Source organism: Dendrobates tinctorius, unplaced genomic scaffold, assembly GCF_039654945.1.
Source record: "Dendrobates tinctorius isolate UK_male_01 unplaced genomic scaffold, ASM3965494v1 ptg000008l, whole genome shotgun sequence".
Taxonomy (NCBI): Eukaryota; Metazoa; Chordata; class Amphibia; order Anura; family Dendrobatidae; genus Dendrobates; species Dendrobates tinctorius.
In genome coordinates, this window is record NW_027361676.1 from 64581660 (window position 1) to 64607477 (window position 25818).

At 42.9% G+C, this 25818-nt stretch overlaps 1 protein-coding gene and 1 long non-coding RNA gene across 10 annotated transcripts in view; one reads left to right on the forward strand and one right to left on the reverse strand.

The window, feature by feature from the left end:
• The window catches only part of TENM3 (teneurin transmembrane protein 3), a 1679324-nt gene that overhangs the window by 925020 nt on the left and 728486 nt on the right, over positions 1–25818 (forward strand). The window lies entirely within an intron of this gene.
• Positions 15353–25818, reverse strand: part of LOC141092071 (uncharacterized) — a 140304-nt gene continuing 129838 nt past the window's right edge. The window contains exon 4 of the long non-coding RNA XR_012232677.1: positions 15353–15487. This is a non-coding gene — a long non-coding RNA (uncharacterized lncRNA). The remainder of the gene's footprint in view (positions 15488–25818) is intronic.

The window sequence follows — 25818 nt, forward strand, 5'->3', positions numbered from 1 at the left end:
ATATGTGTATTCATTGCCTTTTATTTCAAAACAGGAATCACAAGATGAAGAGGAGCTCCCAGAAGAAGAAGGAAGGGGTGGACAGACACTTGGAGTGGGCTCACAATTGGTAAGTTTTTTGCATCAAACGCAGAAACACAACATCACACTACACACAACACATAGAAAACAATGTTCTGCAGACCACACACAGCAAACAAATGCCTACATCCAAAGACATAACATTTTTTGTTTTCTTCTCTAGTCTTCCCAATCTGGTGCTCGGCCAAGAGGTCCTTGCAGTGCCTCCCAGGGTTGTCGGGACAGCAACGCGGCGGTCACCAGCGTGTAAGTATAAATATTTTTGCTTTGTTTTTTTTGCACTTTTTATTTCATTTCTTTTGTGGAGGCTAATTATGTTATTTTTGTCTTTTTCTTTAACAGCCTTCACAGCGTGCTCCCGACTCTGACGGTGAGGATGGAGGGATTGATGTCGACCGCCTCATCGATCTCGTCAGAGAAAGGGAGCCGCTCTGGAATATGGCTGACCGACGCCACGCTGACCTGATCGTTACCCGACGACTCTGGGAGGAAATCTGTTCGCTCCTTGTGGACCGCTGGGAGGACCTCGAAGCTCGGGCCCAGATTAAAGAGCGTAAGTATATACAGTACCGGTTGCTTGATTTAAACCTGTGTTTCCCGAACTCCAGTCCTCGTGGTCCCCACGGATCATGTGTTCAGGATTTCTATTTACTTTGGAAATCCTGAAAACATGACCCCCTGGGGACCATGAGGACTGGAGTTTGGGAAACACTGATGTTGTATACTAACCACTTTATCCTTTCTCGTTTCAGGGGAGAGAATTGTGAAGCGGTGGCGGTCTGTGAGGGATCGTTTCAAGAAGGAGTTCAATAAAGAGATGCGGGCCCCGAGTGGATCTGGAGGACGCAGGAGCAAGTACAAGTACGCACGAGCCCTGTCGTTCCTCCAGGAGACAATGCTCACCAGAAGGTAAATATTACACACCACATGTGACAAAAAAATGTTTAGATGTAACTTTTTTTTTTCAGCCAGGGCCATACCATGTCACTATTTTAATTGTTTTTTTTTTCTCTTTATTCCACAGCACGGTGAGCAGCACTCGGGAGCCTGCACGATTGGACCCTTCTGAGGCGATCCCTGAGGAGACCGGCACCGAGGGAGACTTCGACCGCCCCGGTACATCTGCACCTTCCCAGCCTTCCCACACATTCGACCCATCAGTCCCATCCACCAGCACAGGAGCATCGTGGCCACCTACATTACATGAAGCTGCTGGTGAGGAGATCGCTTTCCCTTTACCCCACCCTTTTGCCCCTGCCACCTCTAGTACACCTGCGGGTACTGGGCGGCAGCGGCAGAGGGGTCAGGAAAAGACTTATGTGCCAGAGTTCTTGCATCTGAATGCATCTTTCCAGAACTGTCTAAAAGTCTTGTCAGAGCAAATCTCCACAGGCTATCAGCAGATCAACTCCAGCATTCTGGAGGTGAAGACACTTCTGCAAACCATGCATTCAGAAGCAAGATCTTCGCCAAACCACACCTTTTTCAGGTCTGTTGTGGAGCGCATGGAAACGCTCTCTCCTGCCCAGTGTGACGGACTCAGCTCCTGCTGAGCCCATTTTTTGAGTGGACCCTCTGGGTCGTGGCACCCACCCACCGAGGGCGAGCTGACCTTGTGAGAATCCACCCCCTATACAGGGAGTGTCAGGGGCAAGACCAAGGGGGTGAGCCACCACGACTGCTGGGACCAGACGGCCGGCTCAGGGGACACTAGACGAGTGTCTGACGACAAGGACGAGCAGGAAGCAAGACGAGACTAGACGTAGGTGCAAGGTATCTTCATTAGAATAACACAAGATCACATTCAGAGAAAACAAGCAAAACGTGCAAGGTGCGCGCGTGGGCACGCCAAGGTCCATAACATGGTACGTGCCAGATGGCACGCCTAGGCACAGGTAATGGCATAATGGCATCGGACTCCGGACTGCTGGCAAACCGACAGGGTCCAGGGATCAGGCTGCGGACGTCAGCTCCGGACATCAGGCCGTAGTCATCTGGTTCCGGACCTCTGGCAACGGTCGGCAGGTTCCGGGCATCCGGCAGGCAAACCAGGGTTCAGGCAAGGAGGCACGACAGATATCCAAGCAGGGTGCGTGTTTAGGGAACACGCCAAGGTCCAAGGCTAGGTGCGTGTGTAGGGGACACACCAGGGTTCAAAACTAGGTGCAAGGCAAGGTGCGTGTGTAGGGGACACGCCAGGGTTCAAAGCGAGGTGCGTGTGTAGGGGACACGCCAAGGTTCGCAAACGAGACAGGGTGCGTGTGTAGCCACGCCAAAGCATAGAATAAGACAGTGCGTGTAGAGACACGCCAAGGTACAAGGTATAAGACAGAGTGCGTGTAGAGACACGCCAAGGTTCAAGGTACAAGACAGAGTGCGTGTAGAGACACGCCAAGGTACAAGACAGAGTGCGTGTAGAGACACGCCAAGGTACAAGACAGAGTGCGTGTAGAGACACGCCAAGGCACAAGACAGAGTGCGTGTAGAGACACGCCAAGGCACAAGACAGAGTGCGTGTAGAGACACGCCAGGGTTCAGAGCAGGGTGCGTGCTAGGAGCCACGCCAGGGTTCAAGGCAGGGTGCGTGCTAGGAGCCACGCCAGGGTTCAAGGCAGGGTGCGTGCTAGGAGCCACGCCAGGGTTCAAGGCAGGGTGCGTGCTAGGAGCCACGCCAGGGCACAAGGAAGGGCTGCGTGCTAGGAGCCACGCAGGGGGCACGCCACACTGGCCAGTACACACAGCTGTACACAAACACGTGGCACTTACCACGGCACAGGAGACGGCCAAGGGGAACCCACGCCGGGGTTCAATGCAAGGACAAGGCAGGGAACAAGGCAAGGAACACAAGCAGAAACAGAGCCAGGTCAGAGCGAGGACAGAGTCTAGCAGCGGAGCGTAGGCAGAAGCCCAGAGCCGGGCCAAGGGAAGACCTTGGGACTAGACAAAGAAACGAGCACTAAGGAGAGGAGAAATGGTGCGTGTGCCAGGGAGCACTACAGAGCACCATAGGAGAGAGCGAGGCAGAGCAAGCAAAGACTGAGACCATAGGGAGGAACACAAAGCAAGGAATAGCAAGGCAGAGAACACAGGGAGGACTACAAGTCAAAGCACAGCAAAAGCAAGACATGGCAAAACAGGCGAGGCAGAGAACAAATGAAGGACTACAAGTCAAAGCATAGCTAAGGCGAGACATAGCAAAACAGACTAAGACAAAGAACAGCAGAAGGACTACAAGGCAAAGCAAGGCAAAGACAAACATGGCACGAGAGACAACACAAGACATGGCACAAGACAAGAGGCGGAATACGAGCACAGAGCGTGTGCAGAGACGCACTACAGAGCAAAGTGCAAGGGCACAGAATAGAGGGAGCAACCCCACAGACCCAGAGCCTTGCAGGGAAGCAACACAATAATCAGGCCCTGAGCATAGGAAGAGGCGGCCTGATATAGGGCATAGCACCTCCTCCTCCAGGTCAGGACCAGGGGAGAACTTCCGGGATTCTAGACATGACGAGATGATAGCAGAACCAGACAGTGCAGGATCTTAGGAAACGTCACATGATCAGGGTTTCAGACATGACGAGATGATCACCGAACCAACCAGTGCAGGATCCTAGGAAGAACACATGATCCGGGATTCTAGACATGACGAGATGATTGCAGAACCAGACAGTGCAGGATCTTAAGAAACATCACATGATCAAGGACTCCAGACATGACGAGAAGATCACAGAAGGCAGACCAGAAACGCAGGGATCCTGCAGCTCAGACATGAGGTGAGTCTGCACACAGCTCTAGCGAACATGCAGGACAGCAGACAAAACATGCGCATGCACATCGCTCCAGGAGTTCTTGAGACAAACAGACATGGCAGACATGGCGGACGTGACACCCAGCAGATGCATGTAATGCATTCATGCCACGCTGCTCTCCAGCAAGTTACCTCCCAACCTCCTCCTCCCACCACAGTAGTTCCTCCACCTGCACCCCCTCCAGCCACTTTCCATCCTCCCCCTCCTATTACATCTACACCCCCTCCAGCCACTTTCCATCCTCCCCCTCCTATTACATCTACACCCCCTCCAGCCACTTTCCATCCTCCCCCTCCTATTACATACCATCCACCTCCCCAGCACCATCCACCTCCCCAGCACCATCAACCTCCACAGCACCAGCAACCTCCCCAGTACCAGCAACCTCCCAGTACCAGCAACCTCCCCAGTACCAGCAACCTCCCCAGTACCAGCAACCTCCCCAGTACCTGCAAACTCCCCAGTACCAGCAACCTCCCCAGTACCAGACATCTCCCCACTTCCAGCAACCTGCCCCGTACCAGACATCTCCCCACTTCCAGCAACCTGCCCCGTACCAGACATCTCCCCACTTCCAGCAACCTGCCCCGTACCAGACATCTCCCCACTTCCAGCAACCTGCCCCGTACCAAACTCCTTCCCCATACAACTTGCCATCAACATCATCTGCTCCTACAGTCCCTGCCCAACCCTCCACTCCACCACCCACCACCTCTTCTGCTTCCCACATGTCCACCCATTCTGTAGTTTTTTCCACACCTTCACCTCTAACTGTTCCTTCCCCACCACGATCCCAGTCCTCTCTCCACACTCCCAGTGTCGAAGTGTCCCGCAGCCCCTACAGCAGTATTTCCACCACACACTACACAGATTTATAATGTGTGTATTTAAATAAAAATGACCAGTTTTATGGTTTCAGTTTTATAGTTTCAAAGCTTTATTAAACAAGTTTATTAAAATTTTAAAAAAGTTTACTAAAAAAAACATTTTTCAATAAAAGTTAAATTATTTTACACTGGTTGTCTGTCATTTCTTTCTGCGGCGAAAAAGGTTAAATACAGGGTATTTAAAAGGTGAAATGGTATTCAAAACTAGGTACAGTGGGGCAAAAAAGTATTTAGTCAGTCAGCAATAGTGCAAGTTCAACCACTTAAAAAGATGAGAGGCGTCTGTAATTTACATCATAGGTAGACCTCAACTATGGGAGACAAACTGAGAAAAAAAAATCCAGAAAATCACATTGTCTGTTTTTGTTTCATTTTATTTGCATATTATGGTGGAAAATAAGTATTTGGTCAGAAACAAAATTTCATCTCAATACTTTGTGATATATCCTTTGTTGGCAATGACAGAGGTCAAACGTTTTCTGTAAGTCTTCACAAGGTTGCCACACACTGTTGTTGGTATGTTGGCCCATTCCTCCATGCAGATCTCCTCTAGAGCAGTGATGTTTTTGGCTTTTCGCTTGGCAACACGGACTTTCAACTCCCTCCAAAGGTTTTCTATAGGGTTGAGATCTGGAGACTGGCTAGGCCACTCCAGGACCTTGAAATGCTTCTTACGAAGCGGTGTGCTTTGGATCATTGTCATGTTGAAAGACCCAGCCACGTTTCATCTTCAATGCCCTTGCTGATGGAAGGAGGTTTGCACTCAAAATCTCACGATACATGGCCCCATTCATTCTTTCATGTACCCGGATCAGTCGTCCTGGCCCCTTTGCAGAGAAACAGCCCCAAAGCATGATGTTTCCACCACCATGCTTTACAGTAGGTATGGTGTTTGATGGATGCAACTCAGTATTCTTTTTCCTCCAAACACGACAGTTCCAGTTTGGTTTCATCAGACCATAGGACATTCTCCCAAAACTCCTCTGGATCATCCAAATGCTCTCTAGCAAACTTCAGACGGGCCCGGACATGTACAGGCTTAAGCAGTGGGACATGTCTGGCACTGCAGGATCTGAGTCCATGGTGACGTAGTGTGTTACTTATGGTAGGCCTTGTTACATTGGTCCCAGCTCTCTGCAGTTCATTCACTAGGTCCCCCCACGTGGTTCTGGGATTTTTGCTCACCGTTCTTGTGATCATTCTGACCCCACGGGGTGGGATTTTGCGTGGAGCACCAGATCGAGGGAGATTATCAGTGGTCTTGTATGTCTTCCATTTTCTAATTATTGCTCCCACAGTTGATTTCTTCACTCCAAGCTGGTTGGCTATTGCAGATTCAGTCTTCCCAGCCTGGTGCAGGGCTACAATTTTGTTTCTGGTGTCCTTTGACAGCTCTTTGGTCTTCACCATAGTGGAGTTTGGAGTCAGACTGTTTGAGGGTGTGCACAGGTGTCTTTTTATACTGATAACAAGTTTAAACAGGTGCCATTACTACAGGTAATGAGTGGAGGAAAGAGGAGACTCTTCAAGAAGAAGTTACAGGTCTGTGAGAGCCAGAAATCTTGATTGCTTGTTTCTGACCAAATACTTATTTTCCACCATAATATGCAAATAAAATGAAACAAAAACAGACAATGTGATTTTCTGGATTTTTTTTTCTCAGTTTGTCTCCCATAGTTGAGGTCTACCTATGATGTAAATTACAGACGCCTCTCATCTTTTTAAGTGGTGGAACTTGCACTATTGCTGACTGACTAAATACTTTTTTACCCCACTGTATATAACTGTGGGTAAATTTTAGCTTTTTGCCACAGTTGTGTTCCTGGTTGTGTTTGAAGCAAAGTATTTCACCTAAAAAGTTGTGTTTATTGTTGGTGATTTCCTAACAATGTACACAACTTTTGTTAAAAGGTGAAATACTTTGCATAAAACACAACCAGGTACACACCTGTGGCCTAAAGCTAAAAATAGAGACCATGACAAGATAGCCAACTTTGGTTGGCAAAGGTATATACTGTTGTTACAGAAGGTACACAAGTTTGGTTGGGCACAAATCTTTCACACTCTGTCATCCTGCCAGTGTACTCTGCCTTGAGGTGACATAAAGTATAGTGCAAAATTGTCCCTCATTACTGAAACCGTCACAGAACTTCTAGTGGTAATGTCATGGTAATCTTGCAAGGTGGTTTCTTCAGAGGTGTCCTCAATGGAAATGGGTTCCTTGCAGATAACAAAATTGTGGAGTACCACGCACGCTTTGATCACCTCGTCCACAGTTTCTGTCTTGAGGTTGATCGCAGTCAATAGGACCCGCCATTTGGCTGTCAGAATACCAAAGGTACATTCAACCATTCTTCTTGCTCTTGTGAGGCGGTAATTAAAAATGCATTTTGGTCTTGTCAATCCTCTGCTAGAGTACGGTTTCAAAAGGTGTTCTGACAGCTGGAAGGCTTCATCCCCTACACAGACAAATGGCATAGGTGGACCAGATGTTTGCGGCAGCGGTCTAGGTGGTGGGAACTGGAAGGTGTTTCCATACAGTTTACGCCCCATGGCAGACAGTTTGAAAACTTGAGAGTCATTGGAGCGGCCATAGGCCCCAATATCAACCGCAATAAATTTGTATTCCGCGTCAGCGATGGCCATGAGGACAATTGAAAAATATTTCTTGTAATTGAAATATTCCGATCCCGATCCAGCTGGCTTTACAATGCGGATATGTTTCCCGCCCACAGCGCCCAAGCAGTTGGGAAACTGACATATCTGTTGAAACTTGTCAGCAATTTCAATCCACCTCTCTGTTGTGGGCTCTGGTAAAAACTCTTCAGCTAAGGAGTCCCACAGTGCACGGCATGTGTACTTCACTATTCCAGATATGGTGGAAATCCCGAGTCTGTACTGGAAATGCAGTGACGAAAGGGATTCTCCAGTTGCAAGAAATCTGTGGGGAATTAAAAAACAATAAATTAGTTTTAAATCACAGCATTACATACCAAAACTGAGCTATAACACTTGGAGATACAAACTACCACCAACAAGATTGCAGTGAAAGTGTGCTCTGATGCGATCACATCCAATAAATGTGGCTTACCTTAAAGTCACCATCAGACGCTCTGTGGGTGAAACAGAGAAGCGGTAATAGGTGTCCGCTTTTCTTATGAGGTGTGCAATGCGCTCCACCAAGTAATCAAAATTCTCCATTTTCATCCTAACATATCCCAAAAATGTATCCGGGTTTCGTCGAAGGTCCATGCAGAGTGTAGAATAGACCCCACGCGTCATTCTCTTGGCTGTGATGGGGTGGATCCACAAACGTCGTCTACGATGCCTGATGCGCTGCTGTCTCGCTCTCTCCTTCTCCAGAACAATCACCCTCAAACGATTTGCCTCCGCTATAAAATCCGCCAAATTCTTCAAAATATTTCCAATGACAACATCCATCTTCGCCAATAACTTGCTCTTCTCTCCAACCTGCACTTTCTCCTCTACAACCTGTCAAAGAAGGGCTGTAGGAACATGCTATATATAGTTTTCCAGTAGCCAATCCCGTTCGGAAGGCCACAAGGGTCAATTTTAAAAACCGGATCCGGCGTAATCCGTCGAAAAACGGATAGAAAAACGGATGAACCGGATGAGACGGATCCGGTTTTGTCTGTCAAGAAAAAGACGGATCCGGCAGAAAAACGGATCCGTCACATCCAGTTTTACTAAACATTTGCCGGATCCGGCGTTCCGGCACGACGCCGGATCGCGCCTGACGCCGAAAACCTGAAGTGTGAAAGTAGCCTTAACCTTTTTTCTGTATAACAATTTTGTTTTTTGCAACAGCTATTTCCGTTTCATATATCTAATAACTGATGGACTCAGTTATATTTCTGGATTCAAATGAGGTTTATTGTACTAACAGAAAATGTGCAATCTGCATTTAAACAAAATTTGACCGGTGCAAAAGTATGGGCACCCTTATCATTTTCTTGATTTGAACACTCCTAACTACTTTTTACTGACTTCCTGAAGCACTAAATTGGTTTTGTAACCTCATTGAGCTTTGAACTTCATAGCCAGGTGTATCAAATCATGAGAAAAGGTATTTAAGGTGGCCACTTGCAAGTAGTTCTCCTATTTGATTCTCCTATGAAGAGTGGCATCATGGGCTCCTCAAAACAACTCTCAAATGATCTGAAAACAAAGATTATTCAACATAGCTTTTCAGGGGAAGGATACAAAAAGTTGTCTCAGAGATTTAACCTGTCAGTTTCCACTGTGAGGAACATAGTAAGGAAATGGAAGAACACAGGTACAGTTCTTGTTAAGCCCAGAAGTGGCAGGCCAAGAAAAATATCAGAAAGGCAGAGAAGAAGAATGGTGAGAACAGTCATGGACAATCCACAGACCACCTCCAAAGACCTGCAGCATCATCTTGCTGCAGATGGTGTCACTGTGCATCGGTCAACAATACAGCGCATGCATAACGCCTTTTTGTATGACCAAACAACTCAATCTTTGTTTCATCAGTCCACAGGACCTTCTTCCAAAATGTAACTGGCTTGTCCAAATGTGCTTTTGCATACCTCAGGCGACTCTGTTTGTGGCATGCTTGCAGAAACGGCTTCTTTCGCATCACTCTCCCATACAGCTTCTCCTTGTGCAAAGTGCGCTGTATTGTTGACCGATGCACAGTGACACCATCTGCAGCAAGATGATGCTGCCGGTCTTTGGATGTGGTCTGTAGATTGTCCTTGACTGTTCTCACCATTCTTCTTCTCTGCCTTTCTGATATTTTTCTTGGCCTGCCACTTCTGGGCTTAACAAGAACTGTACCTGTGTTCTTCCATTTCCTTACTATGTTCCTCACAGTGGAAACTGACAGGTTAAATCTCTGAGACAACTTTTTGTATCCTTCCCCTGAAAAGCTATGTTGAATAATCTTTGTTTTCAGATCATTTGAGAGTTGTTTTGAGGAGCCCATGATGCCACTCTTCATAGGAGAATCAAATAGGAGAACTACTTGCAAGTGGCCACCTTAAATACCTTTTCTCATGATTTGATACACCTGGCTATGAAGTTCAAAGCTCAATGAGGTTACAAAACCAATTTAGTGCTTCAGGAAGTCAGTAAAAAGTAGTTAGGAGTGTTCAAATCAAGAAAATGATAAGGGTGCCCATACTTTTGCACCGGTCAAATTTTGTTTAAATGCAGATTGCACATTTTCTGTTAGTACAATAAACCTCATTTGAATCCAGAAATATAACTGAGCCCATCAGTTATTAGATATATGAAACTGAAATAGCTGTTGCAAAAACCAAAATTGTTATAAAGAAAAAAGGTTAACATTAATAGGGGTGCCCAAACTTTTACATATGACTGTAATGTTACAGACACGGGACAATCCTGGTATTTTCCAGTAATGCAGGGGTGACATAAAAAACGATGTGTATAATAGGGTGTCATCAGAATATAGATGGTACTGAAAACCAAATCTGCTGATAATTTCTTAAAAAGGGACGTTGTATAGAGAAAAGAGAAGGGACCTAGGACTGAACCCTCAAGAACCCCAATAGTAAGGGAAACAGCAAATGATACAGTGAATGAGTGGTCAGAGAGGTCTGTGGAGAGCCAAGAGAGATCAGTTTCTTTGAGAGCGATAGAGTGGATCATAGTGAGAAGGTGTTGATGATCCACAGAGTCAAATATTGCCAAGAGATACACTTAGTAGATCATTAAAGACTTTAGTAAAGGAAGTTGTGGTAGAAAGGGCAGCACGGTGGCTCAGTGGATAGCACTGCAGCCTTGCAGCGCTGGAGTCCTGGGTTTGAATCCCTCCAAGGACAACATCTGCAAGGAGTTTGTATTTTCTCCCCCGTGTTTGCGTGGGTTTCCTCCGGTTTCCACCCACATTCCAAAGACATACTGATAGGGAATTTAGATTGTGAGCCCCATCGGGGATAGTGATGATAATGTGTGCAAAGTGCTGTGGAATATGTTAGCGCTATATAAAAATAAAATAAATAGAGAGCAGAAATTGGATTTTAAAGGATCAAGAAGGGAATTATTTGAAAGATAGCAGATGAGACAAGAGTGGACCAAGTGTTCCTTGAGTTTTGAGATGAAGTGAAGGTTAGAAACAGGTCTGTTAGCAGAACAGTTCTGGTCAAGTTGTTATGATGACATATTTGAAGTAGAAGGGAAAGATACTGGATGAAAGAGAGAGGTTAGATATTTTAAATATGTGGGTAATGACAGCAAGAGAAAGGGACTGGAGTAGGTGTAAGGGAATTGGTTTGCTGGCTAAGGTAGTAGGGCAGGATCCTGTTAACTTCTTATTCTGGGACTAATTCGCAAATGGAAAGTGCTCTTGATGACGTGCGGGAGGGAAGGATCCTTTATATTAGAGGATTGGGAGATAATTACCTGTCAGATATTGTTATTTTTTTCTTTGAAATAAGTAGACAGATTATCATTGATGAGGTTAGTGATAAGTGCTAGCAGTTTAGGCCCGAGAAGGAAGTGTGTTGAATAGTGAGTTGATCAGGGTGGTGAAGTAGGCTTGATTGGAGAGGTGGAGGCAGAGTTATGTGTTTTGAGCATAAACTTATAATAGATGAAGTGTTGCCATACAAATTTATGGGAATTTCAACCACCTCTCCATTGAAACCAGAATGTATCACGGTCCCATTATGAAGATAGATGCAGGTCCCATTGATGAAACCTGCATCTTCTATCCATTTATGTAATATCCTGTGTATAACCTACGCAAATGGAATACTTCTTTATTTACCCTTGTTCATTGCATGAAATGTAACCTTCATACTTTTGATGGACTTCACTGAGATGTCCAGATCTTGCATAACCTAGAATACAATACATAGAAAAGTATACAATGTTAATAACGCTGAAAAAATGTAGATGAACATTTAAGAATGTCCTCATAGCTGACCCATTTCTTCCAGGTGGAGCATGGACAAGACAACAAAATAGTTGGGTCAAATATTAAGTGCATAAGTTCAATAAGCAATTAGTAGTAAAGCAGATGACTAGACCTAACTTTCTTTCTCCCGTCTTCTATTCACCAGCAATTTCTTTACCCTCCATTGCATTACTTTTGCTGAACAATCTAAGCAGTAATATAAGCAATGTCTGCTGCGCTGGCGGTAAATGAACACAATTCCTTGGTGATCGTACAAGTGGGTTGTGCTAAGTAGATTTCAGATGAATTTCTCTCTTTCCCCTCTCCATTTATTTATGTATTTTTCCGCCAGTCGTACAAGTTCCATTTTTAGTTAATGTGGTTTACGTTGCTGACTTTCTGCTGTGTGGGCTCGATAACTCATGGAGTCTTTCCTCCCACATTAAACACAGCATAATTGAAACGTGCACCAAAATCCTTTCTTCCTCCTTGCAGAAGGTTTTACATCAGTCACCTATAATTTTAACGGTGTTGTTAAAAGGGGGAGAAAAAAACGGAATGACACAGATTGCACAGCATAAACTCAGAGACCAACCAGGTGGTCAATCCGCGACAGATACATTGCCACAGCTGAGCATCACAAAGACATCACACAAGAACACCTAAAGATGCCTTTTACCCAAACAAGGCTGGTGGTTTAGGAGAACATCCTGTGCGACTGCCACTCATTCGCAGGAGTGCTCGCTAAATACATTAGATGCTCTTTTGAATTTCTTTTATCAGTGCTGTGACCTGAGCTATTTTAGCTTTATTTGCAGTCAGACGTGTGGTGGAAGCGAAAAATGAAATGTCTGTGCCCTTTTTAAATGTAGTGAACCTGTCAAGATTGTGCAATGGAAAGTGATGTTATAATATCGCTGGCTTAAGTCAGGTGTAGAAAAGAAAAAGTTGTGGTAAGTAGTCTGGTCTAGACAAGTGAACGTAGATACAAGATAAACCATGGTGTGCTTGGAAAAGTATCAGCTTAATCATAGTGCAATGGTTACAAAGGTTATTAAGTCTTAATGGAAGAAAGGTTTGTGTCACTTTTATCTTTTTTTTTAATGTATAAAATTTCACTCCTACACACTCATAACTTTTTGAACCAATATCATCACCTACTGCAGGTTGTCTTATTAGGCTGGGGTCACACTTGCGAGAAACTCACACGAGTCTCACGTCTCAATACATGGCACTGCTACCGGCACTCAGGACCGGCACACTCAGCTGCATAGAAATACATGCAGCCGCACACTCCGGTCCCAAGTGCGGGTGGCAATGCCGGGTATTGTGACGCGAGACTCGTGTGAGTTTCTCTCAAGTGTGAACTTGGCCTTAGTTAGATAGCTAGATAAATAGATAGATAAAAGGGAATTTGTCAGCAGTATTTCACTCTCAAAACTATTTATATGTGTATGCAGCTTTTTCAAAGACAAGTCCAACAGTACCTTTATGTGTCCAGTTCGTTCATTCATTTCTGAGAAATCAGCATTTCAATCTATATGCAAATGAGGATGTAGATCTGAAGTCTCTGCCACTCCAGCTCTATAGCTATCAAGCACCGTTTCTTCCTGCTTTACTGGCAGCCTCTATGCTGCATAATTTCAGGCAAAAGAGTCGTCAGTCAAGTAAGAGGAGGCATCGCTGGATGGGGAATGGAGCTGGAGTGACAGAGGTTCAGCTCTACAGATAGCTTTTCAGGTTCATTTACGCATATTTACGACATATAAATTCAAGAACTGATTTCTCAGTAACTGATGAACGGACCAGCCATGTATAAGTATTGCTAAATTTGTCTTTAAAAGACTGAAAGAGCTACATGTGCATATAAATTGTTTGGGGAATTGTAAATCCTTCTGACAGATTTCTTTCAACCCCTTAACCTCTGGGCCATTTTCCGTTTTTGCGTTTTCGTTTTTTGCTCCCCTTCTTCCCAGAGCCATAACTTTTTTATTTTTTTGGTCAAAACAGCCATGTGAGGGCTTGTTTTTTTGTGGAACAAGTTGTACTTTTGAACGACACCTTTCGTTTTAAGTTTTAACATATCATGTACTGGAAAACGGGGAAAAAATTCCAAGTGCGGTGAAGTTGCAAAAGAAGTACAATTCCACAGTTGTTTTTTGGCCTGTTTTTTCACCATGTTCACTAAATGCGTCCAAGTACAAGACACTAAACATTTATAGGTTCTTTTTTTGTTGTTACGCCGTTTATCGTTCATGTTATTTTATTTTTTATATTGATAGGGCTATTCTGAACGCGGTGATGCCAAATATGTGTATGTTTGATTTTTTTTTATTTGTTTTATTTTGAATGGGGTGAAGGGGGGTGCTTTGAACTTTTATATTTTTTTAATATTTTTAAAAACTTTTTTTTACTTTTTGCATGCTTCATTAGTCTCCATGGGAGACTAGAAGCTGCACTTGTCCGATCGGCTCTGCTACACACAGGCGATGATCAGATTGGTTGTATATAGCAGAATTGCTCACTTGCTATGAGCGCCGACCACCAAGCAGCACTCATAGCAATCCAGATATGACAACCATAAAGGTCTGCTGGAGACCTCTAGTTGTCATGACAACCCATTGGTGACCAGAGATCCAGTGTTGGGCGGGATTTCCGGCGCGCTTCCCGCAAGCGTGCGTAAAATGCCGCTGTCAGAGATTGACAGCAGCATTTAATAGGTTATCAGCCGCGGGTGGATCGCTATTCCACCCGCAGCTGTTAGAAGCACATGTCAGCTGGTCACAACAGTGGGCCAGAGCCCACATCAAATGGAGGGATTCCAACATGGGCGTACTATTACACCCTATGTCGGAAAGGGGTTAACACAGCATTGATGTACTATAGATGTGGGTACAAACACCAATGTCAATTACCAAAATGTCCAAAAATTATATTCCAGTATGAAGAAAGCAGCTCTCAAACTCCATTTAAATGAAGAAATGGATTCTTTCATTAACCCATAGTGTAAACCCACCCTTTCGGCTGCTAACACAAAAATAAGACTTTCTCAAACTGTTGAAATGGTGTATACGATACATATAAATAGTGTATTAAATTAATAATTACAATCAATTATATTAATAAATATGAAAAATCCATAAATGCATCAAAATACATTATCTAATGTTAAAAATTGCTACGTGTACTAAAGTGCAGATAATTAATCAATTTATAAAAAAGTGCAAAAAACACATTTATACATTGATAATTAATATAAAAATCAAAAGATGGCTCGTCTCACAAGTCTTAACATAAAGCCCAGGTATGTAATACTCAATGATAGATAGATAGATAGATAGATAGATAGATAGATAGATAGATAGATAGATAGATAGATAGATGATAGATAGAATTTCAGTTGAGAAACTGGTTGAAATAATTGGTAGATTAATAAATAACTGAATGAATGAAGGAAGGCAACACTTTTGTTTTAGTCTTCTAGCTTACCAAATTCCATGGAAGTTGCCCATTGAAGTCAATCATTCCTCTTGTGCTGTGCCAGACTCTGGTTATCCAGTACAGCCATGCCCAGCTCTTGTTATACTATTGGTTATTGTCAATACCTGGTACTCTAATGCTTTAATATTAATTTCTGCAAAGCAGTTTTAAAATGAATTGACTCATAATGAAATCCCCTTTTGCAAATGACACCAGCTTTGCAATTAGCTGAGTCTCATGAGTCCGAATTTAGAAAAGCACAGTGATTGTCCTTTATTGCCTTGAGATATTGCAGTCAAATAGGTTGTCCATGCAGGATTCTACAATTGGGCAAGAAAAAAGAAAAATTACATCTACAGAATGTGAAGAATAGAACTAAGCAACAGCATGTGTGAAAAAGACTTAGGTATACTAATAGATCACAGACTGCCCATGAGTCAACAGTGTGCTACAGTAAACAATGCAAACACAGTTTTAGGATGTATTAAGAGAAGCATAGAGTCTAAATCACGTGAAGTAATTATCCACTTCTACTCCTCCTTGGTCAAACCTCATCTAGAATACTGTGTCCAGTTCTGGGCACCACATTTTAAAAGATACGGTGAAAAACTGGAGCAAGTACAGAGAAGAGCGACAAGTATGATGAGCGGAGAGCAAAGTATGTCCTACGAGAAACAGTTACAGGATCTGGGAATACTTAGCTTGTAACTGTCTACAAATACCTGAAGGGCTGTCACAGTGTAGATGGACCATTCTTATTCTTATTTGAAAATGGAAATACAAAAAGCAATGGAATGAAACTGAACAGGAGAAGATACAGATTAGATATTAGAAAAAACTTTTTGACAGTGAGGGTGATCAATGAGTGGAACAGGCTGCCACGAGAGGTGGTGAGGGCAGAGCAGAGTACTGCAGTGCGCAGGCGCCAGACCTCTCTGACCTGGTCCGGCGCCTGCACACTGTGCAGTACTTTGCTTTGCCCTCAACAGGGCAGAGCAGTACGCCTGCGCCGGAGCCGCGACGGGAAGCAAAGAAGAGGACGTCATCGCTAGAAGATGGGAAGCATTGGACCGGACTGCGACACCCATCGGACCGGACCGTGACACCCATTGGACCGGACTGGACCCTGGGGTGAGTATAATCTAACTCGTTTTTCTTATCTTTCAAGTTACATTGGGGGCTTATCTACAGCGTTACAGAATGCTGTAGATAAGCCCCTGATGGTGGTGGCCGCGTTTTAAATGCATCTTATAAGCAAAAAAATAGGTGATAGATTCCCTTTAAAGGGAAATTGTCACCTGATTCATGCTGCCCAAACCACAGGCATCATGAATCAGATCCTGGCTGCACTGTTGGTTTATTTTTCTCCTAAAACACACTGGGATTTCAGAGAAAATATACTTTATAAATCCTTACACGGACGATAGCTATAAGCTAGTTCGGTGCTTCCCCAAGTTGCCTTTTCCAGAGCTGTTGCATGTGATTGACTGGTGTCCTCCATTGCCAAAAAAAAGTATATTTTATCTGAAATGCTAGAGCGTTTCAGAGAAAAATATACCATCTTATTCATGTTGCCTGTGGCTTGGACAGCATGAGTCAATTGACAGGTTCCCTTTAAGTCCTGCAGTACAGGCTTCATCAGGTGCCAGATATTTTATGATATACTCCCTTGAGCTTGTTATACATATTAGAACAATGTCAGCTTAACTCATTGGTTTCGGCAGTGCTGGCCCACCATCTAATAGACAGAGCCATCATGACTTTCCCTCAACAGATAATGTTGTGGGACATAAGAATTTGACCTGTTGAATTTCAATACCAGATGGTCTTGTTCCCAGTAGAGATACGCCACCACCAGAGATAATGATGTGTATGGTGACCTTGAGAAGCTGTGCTACTATCGGGAGAATGCCTCCATACAGACAGCATGCCATCATTTTGGATCTGTTCGATTAATGTGGTATCCGACAAATAAAAAGTCTACTTGTGCCTATGTATAGCATGTGAGGTTTACAGATGTGAAGTAAAGGCCCTATATATCTCTGTGGGAGTTTCTTCTACGACATCAGCTGGAAAGTGGCCGTGGCCATGTGACAACTGCAACACTCCCACGCTCTAGTTTCCTCATTATAAACAGAATACTCAAAACTCCACTGGTTCTAAAAAATGTAAAAAAAAAATGTAACCTAGATTCTCCTAGTGTGTTATGAGGATCTACGCTAAGTTTAGTTTGGGTTTGATAGAGTCAATAATATGTGATCGCACTCTAGCTGTCTAAAATTGGCATTAATCTTAAAATTCTATATTAGTTTGAAAAATATTCAAAACTCTAAATTAAAAAAAATAATAATATTGTTCTTAATTAAACTATATCATCAAACCTCCTTTCATTTTATTAAAGTTTCGTTGTATAACATTGTATAATTAATGTAGCTAAAGAGAGCTTAATGTATTATTCTCATCTGTTAATATCCTCTTTTAAATTGAACTTTCAGTCACAAAGAATTACCGAGCAAAATCATCACCGATCAACAAATAACATCCAAAAAAAACAGTACTGCTCTTGTATAAGTTTTCATGTCCAAAATTAATAGTCTGCATCTAACCCCTGTATGAGTCCATTTAATTAGAAATTCGATATTTCGAAAGATATTACTTGCACTAAACAACCCCATAAAAAATGCAATACACCTCCTAGATGGAATGTGCAGTTATTTGACTTCGCTGTATGATCAGTCCATTGTGGCTTTTGTATAGTATTCCACAACCCTCACCCAAATAAAGTAGATACCCATGGCGGACACCACCAATTGCGTGCAAAGTTTATATGGATGTAAAATTGTTAGTAACCATTGTGCTCTATTAAAAATGTCATCCCCTAACATCATTTTGTGTTTTGTTTTTCATTTAACCCCTTTAAGAACTTACAAATTTTTTGTTATGTCCTCCGGTCTTTTCAGCAGCTATCATTATTATTATTATTATGCATTTATATAGCCCCATTTATTCCATGGCGCTTTACATGTGAAAAGGGGAAATATAGAGAAGTACCTTATAATAAACATGAGTAAGACAAGGGACACACAAATACATAAGGAGAGGGGGCCTTGCCCGCGAGGGCTTACAGTCTACAGGGATGGGTGAGGATACAGTAGGAGAGGGGAGAGCAGGTCTTGCTGTGGTTCAGTAGACCAAGGATCATTGCAGGCTGTAGGCTTGTCGGAACAGGTGGGTCTTCAGGTTCTTTTTGAAGGTTTCCGTTGATGGTGAGAGTCTGATGTGTTGCGGTAGGGAGTTCCAGAGTATGGGGGAAGCACGGGAGAAGTCTTGTATGTGGTTGTGGGAAGAAGAGATAAGGGGGGAGTAGAAAAGGAGATCTTGAGATGATCGAAAGTTGCATGCGGGTAGGTACCTAGAGACCATGTCACAGATGTATGGAAGAGACAGGTTGTGGATGGCTTTGTATGTCATTGTTAGGGTTTTGAATTGTAGCCTATGGGCAATAGGAAGCCAGTTAAGGGCCTGGCATAGGGGGGAGGCTGGGGAATAGCGGTGAGACAGGTGGATTAGTCGGGCAGCAGAGTGTAAGATGGACTGGAGCGGAGAAAGAGTGCTAGAGGGGAGGCCAGAGAGTAGGAGGTTGCAGTAGTCGAGGCGGGAGATGATAAGAGCATGCACTAGTGTTTTTGTGGTTTCGTGGTTGAGGAATGAGCGGATCCGGGAAATATTTTTGAGTTTGAGGCGGCAGGAGGAGGCGAGGGCTTGGAAATGTGGTTTGAAAGAGAGCGCAGAGTCGAGGATCACCCCAAGGCATCGAGCGTGCGGTACTGGGGAAAGATAGCAGCCAAGAGCAGCCATTTTGAGGTTCTTTGAGGCTTTGATTTACGAGTGACAATTTTATTTTTCTAGCACTGTTCTTGGGTACATATACTATATATCACTGTAACTTATATGTATTTTTTTTACAACACAAATAGAGCATAAAGCAATTTTTGATTTAATTTTTTTTTGTCTAGATATTTTATTGTTCACATTTTATTGTTCATGCTTTATTTTTCACGTTACAAAGCAAATAACATGTCGAATAAATTACCCAGATTATTGCAGTCATGTGGATACCTTATATATGTAGGTTGTTTGTTTTTGCTTTTATTATTATGTGAATGTAATAAAATGTATTTTATGTTATAAATAATAAGATTTTTTTCAAATTTTTTTGTGGTTTGGCCTTTTTTTTTCTATATTGTAGATGTATGCAGTGGTCATATGATTTATAAGACCCACAGAAGTACTCAGTGCACATAGGCTGCCATGGTTCTCGGCAGTGCGAGTCCTGTTTACACAGCCAGACCACAATAAACTATGTGTACTGAACAATCGGCATTAGATTGCTGAGTGCACATAGGCTGTCATGGTTCTTGGCAGTGTGAGACCTGTTTACACAGCGAGACAACAATAAAGTATCCATACTGAACAATCGGTACTAGATCGCTCAGTGCGTATAGGCTGCCATGGTTCTTGGCAGTGTGAGTCCTGTTTAAACAGCCATACCACAGTAAACAATTTTTAACAAACAAGCGGTAATAGACTGCTCGGTGCACATAGGCTGGGATGGTTTTCTGCAGTGGGAATCCTGTTTGGACAGGATAGCTTAACGGTCTAAAAGATGCAGCTGCAGAGGTGTAACTAGGGTTTTGGTTCAGGGTGTGCAAACTTCTGAGTGGGCTTTTAACCAGGTAATTCTGATCACAACTATGGTGGCACATCCTAATAGTGGATGCAGGAGAACCAGGCTGTTACTGAAAATAATCTCTATACAAAGACCAACATTGATATTACTGCCATATGGTGACATATAGTGGTAGAAACCAGTCCTGCAGAACATATAAGAAATGACAGTATAGTTATGGATAGTCACTAACAGAGGACGTTCTTTCTGATGGAGTCGTTCACTTTTCCCATCTTTTCCATCTGGCCCAGACCGACATGGCAACTTCTTCCAGCCGGAACTCGGCTGCAGAGATTACAACAAAGACACATTTGACTTCTCACATTTCCTGCACTGCCCTCAATGGGACTATTTCCATCCTGCTGATATCCCAATACTGAGCCGCTGCAGCTGTATATGTCCTTATTACTGCACCTGCTGTGTGGTTCTCTATGCCCTCTAAATGGTAAAGCAACCATCTAGAATAGAGTAATGCCCTGTGCAAGTGCCCTACAAAACAGTGCCCACAATAATGCCCTTTTGACAGTCACAATAACCTGAGTTCCCATATAACAATAAGTGGCCACTTAACATTTAATAATGTCTTGAGTCTCCCCCCTATATAGCTCCATATACAGTATGATACTCTCTTCCACATATTATAATGTCCTCTCACTGTATAGTACCCCCACATAGTATACTGAACCCTTAGTAGCCCCAAAACTGATGGCTCCAACACTGTAAGATGGACCCCACATTGTAATCCCCACACTGTATAATGGCCCCCTAAATAGCCTCCATATATTATAAAGCATCAGATAGTCCTCAATATAGTATAATGCACTCCCCATAAGCCTCTATATAGTATAATGCACTCCTCATAGGCCTCTATATAGTATAATGCATGCCACATATGCCTATATATAATAAGGCACTACCCATAGGCAGACTCTATATAGTATAATGCACTTCTGATAGGCCTCTATATAGTATAATGCACTCCCCATATGCCTATATATGGTACAAAGCACTCCCCGTAGGCATATTCTATATAGTGAAACCCAGGATCAACCTCCAATTGAAGTTCAGACCAACACCAGAGCATTCAAATAGTAAAATATTATTTCTTTTATTAGTACAAATGTCAAACATTTAAAAGACATACATGTTCCCAAGATTAGTGCAAGAAAAAAGGGACCAACAACTCCCATTATATATATTTTGCTGCATAGTATTGAACCTCATAGCTAGTAAACAATCCATTTGTATATGCTGATAGAGACCTATACTAAAGTGTCTGCTGTTCAATAAAACGTGCACAGTATATTCACTACACAGCACAAGCCCATAGGCTAAGATAAACACTAGCCTGGGCTATCCAAATGCTAGACCAAAGATATGTTTATAATTTGTAATTAAATAGATGTACAGTATCTATATTAACTAATTAGTGTTAAAGCTACTGAGGCCATTACCTGGATCCTGGCAGCATTAGTAAAAGTCCCGTGGGAGATAGATCCCTCCACCCCGACGTGCACGTTTCGCCCAGCTTCCTTTTGATAATTTTTGGCTGGTTTAGCATTAATATTCTATATAGTATAATGCACTTCCCATGTCTATATATAATATAATGCACTCCCTATAGGCAGACTCTATATTGTATAATGCACTCCCCAAAGGCAGACTCTACATAGTATAATGCACTCCAAATAGGCAGACTCTGTATAGCATAATGCACCACCCATAGGCAGACTGTATATAGTATAATGCACACCCAAAGGCAGACTCTATATAGTATAATGCAATCACCATAGGCAGACTCTATATAGTATAATGCAACCCCCATAGGCAGACTCTATATAATATAATGCACCCCCATAGGCCTCTATGGTATAAAGATCTCCCCATAGGCCTCTATACAGTATAATGCACTCCCCATAGGCCTCCATACAGCATAATACATCATAGCTGCCAGGGGGCTGTGCAAGATCAAGTCTCCCAGCTCTGCCACAGAGTTTAACTGTATCGGCGTGCAAGGGGCGCCCATACAGTTAACAATAGCGCAGCTCCGGGTGGGCCCCTCAGAGCATGTCCCCTCTGCCCCCTGGTAGCTACACTACTGTGTAGCTGGCAAAGATATACCAGACTACAGACTAAGGGTTAAAGTCCCCGTTCAGGAATGTTGTATCATATCAGGTAAAATGACACTAATGGAATGTGGAAACAATGTTCTCAGTGTTTGGGGCCTTGTCATCTTGGTGGAGCGGTCAGACAATTCGTGTGCATGATATGGAATCATCCTGAGGGAGTTCTTCAGTAAATTGTGATTGAAGGAGCCTTTCTAGGCTTCTCTTCAGATTTGGCACTATCACACTGTGATGAATAACTCGTCTAGTGTAAGGAATGGCAGGATATCACGATGCTCTGTGTACGTGGATACATGCATGTGAGTGCGTGCATGCTTTGATATCGAACTTTTGTGAATATTGGAAGCAGAAACTGTCGTCAGCTTTAGTACAAATCTCTGCAAAGAGACGCATGTCGGTGTTAATGTGAGGTGACTTTTCTAGTTTAATGCCTCACCTCAGAATAGATGCCAAGACATGACAAAATGTGCCAATGTGCTTGGCCGGTTCGTGACTGAATTTAAGCAATAAATTCTGTGTAATGTTTCGGCTGAGGAAATGTAATATATCATTATCAGTTAGGAGTATCAGAGTTCTTACTTCAGTTTTCCGTTGACATAGATCGCCATATAAATATACCACTCTTACCGGCACTTTTTTGTCAAGTTTGTAATCCTTGGGAGAGGAAAAAGCCCAAAGGGAATTGCTAGAAAGCTCTCCTATTATATATGGTAATCGTATTACGTCTTCCTTTTAACGTATGTGGAATATTTTTCCATCCCTCAGAAAACATAATGAAATTGTGTATAATTAATACTACAGGCACAGAGGCAGTGACATTATATTTGAAAGGTCTTGTCCCCCAGCACTAATAATGAAGCATCCACGTACATGTGGTTTGATGAATTTTACATGCAGTTAATAATTATCTTATTACATTTCACCTCTGTCTGCCCTCAGACATTTCCCACCTGCAGTAGTTGTGGTAGAATTGTCACAATTTGGTGGCAAACAGTAGAAGTAAGTGACATGCTAGAAACTCATACAAACAGGTTTCTAGCAGTAAGGCCTCGTGCACACGGCAGAGCTAGATCTGGAAAATGATTGAGCCTGCCCAATATAAGGTTTATTATTAAGTTGTTCTTAAAGGAATATTAATTCTAGAAATGAATGTGCAAATTAAACAAGCATTTTCATTGTCTTCACCGTGTGACATCTGTGTTGGTGCCTGCCCTTCCTGCTTCTGCTTCTCTCAGCTGGTGGCACAGCGCTCTTGTTGCAGGGGATGTGAGGTGACAACTCTAGTTCCATATCTTCTGGTACTTGTAGTTTTGTCCATACTGGGAGATCAGGAGTTGACTTTTCTGTGTTTGCTTCCTTTTGGGTGGCTCTGGCGGATCTGCAGATCCACTAACAGTTCATATTTGTCTTGCTCCAAGAGACCTTTTCAGTATTCTGCTTTGACTACCTGTAGACATTGCCTATTTTGTACTGTGGCTTGTTTTTTGACTACTCTCCTGCCTTGTAATTTTGTCTCTATACTGACCTCTTTGTTAAGATCTGGCTACTGGATTATTCTACTTGACATCTCAAACTACTGAACAGCAGCTAACTCCATTGCCCCAACCTAGGTGGTCCACGTTAAGTCCAGATTTATGTATAAGGTTTTCAGGGTGAAAGCCAGTGATAGCCCGGGGATCTGGAAAATGGAGTAGCTAGCACCAAGCCTGTTCATGGTAGCTTCTTTAACGCTACCAAGTGACCATGAGCAATGCTTCTGTTACAAACCATTTGTTAAGTTCTCCATACACATTACATGGCTTTGGCTTTCGACCAAATGATACCTTGACCAATCAATCGTTCAGCGTATGGCCATCTCTCCCATATACATGAGCACTTGTTCTGTCGAGCACTCTTATGTTCACTTTGAGAAAACCACCCTCAGAAGTCTCTACCAAAAGTTTATCTCTGAGAAAATCGACAGTCTGAAGGACATGAGCAATTGAAATCTCCCCCAACAATCAGTTGGGTGGCACCCTCATACACATTAGCATGTTGGCCAAACCCATTACTGCGTGATTCAGAGACACTCAGTCTCATATAAATACTGCAGAGAAGACAGGGGTTAATCACTTGCTGATCACTTGCATCTTTGTATGATGGCCTACTAGCTTCCTCACCTATGTTGAATGGGCAGAGCTTAGAGCTTCTGCTGCAGTCAGTTGTCTTACAGCCAGACACAGGACTGTGAGGATGGCGAGGAGGACATTGTGGAGCCACACTTTTTTTTAAGTGATATGAGACACAATAAATTCAAAGAAAAATAAGATATTAAGGGAAAATTCCTGGATTATTTTTTTTATTCCCTATGCATTTTTTTGTGTATAGTATTTCCTTAGATATATTTACTACCACAGCTATACCAGCTACAGTAATGCTGCAGTGTATGTAGAAAAGCAGGAAGATGAGCCGAATCAGCATTTATTTAATCTGCTTTTTAGAACCATAGATGTTACACATTTGGCTGTGATAATGGGGGCTGTCGCCTTCCATCACTACATAGTTCACTATAAAGAAAAAAGCACAAAAATTGAGCTTGGTTTGAGTTGGTACACATGCAGCATATAAATGCATGTTCACATGGCCAAAAAGCATACAAAACCTACAAAAAACAAAATGAAAAAACCCCTGTTATAATAAAATAAGTAAAAAGCAAAAGTGCATTTAAATCATACAGAGTTCTTAGTAATACTGAATTTGATCAAACATAGCATAAAAGTCGTCCCACCATCGACAAGGTGACTCTGTGATCGGGGCGGTCCTACACTGTCTAGTATTAAAAACCTTATCATATGTCCAAGTTGACGTCTGTGTGAATAAGGGCAGACAAGGACCGGGTCCCAACCAGTGGACACCTGTCAGGGGAAGCCTTTAAATACAATTTCCAGCTCAGGAGAAGGAGGTCACACCCCAGCTTGCACAGAATGCAAAAATACAAAGAAAAAACACAAATATTGAGATTGGTTTGAGTTGGTACACATGCAGCATATAAATGCATGTTCACATGGCCAAAAGGCATACAAAACCTACAAAAGACAAAATGAAAAAACCCTGCTATAATAAAATAAGTAAAAAGCAAAAGTGCATTTAAATCATACAGAGTTCTTAGTAATACTGAATTTGATCAAACATAGCATAAAAGCCGTCCCACCATCGACAAGGTGACTCTGTGATCGGGGCGGTCCTACACTGTCTAGTATTAATAACCTTATCATGTGTCCAAGTTGACGTCTGTGTGAATAAGGGCAGACAAGGACCGGGTCCCAACCAGTGGACACCTGTCAGGGGAAGCCTTTAAATACAATTTCCAGCTCAGGAGAAGGAGGTCACACCCCAGCTTGCACAGAATGCAAAAATACAAAGAAAGAACACAAATATTGAGATTGGTTTGAGTTGGTACACATGCAGCATATAAATGCATGTTCACATGGCCAAAAGGCATACAAAACCTACAAAAGACAAAATGAAAAAACCCTGCTATAATAAAATAAGTAAAAAGCAAAAGTGCATTTAAATCATACAGAGTTCTTAGTAATACTGTATTTGATCAAACATAGCATAAAAGCCGTCCCACCATCGACAAGGTGACTCTGTGGTCGGGGCGGTCCTACACTGTCTAGTATTAATAATCTTATCATGTGTCAAAGTTGACGTCTGTGTGAATAAGGGCAGACAAGGATCGGGTCCAAACCACTGGGCACCAGTCAGGGGAAGCCTTTAAATACAATTTCCAGCTCAGGAGAGGGAGGCCACACCC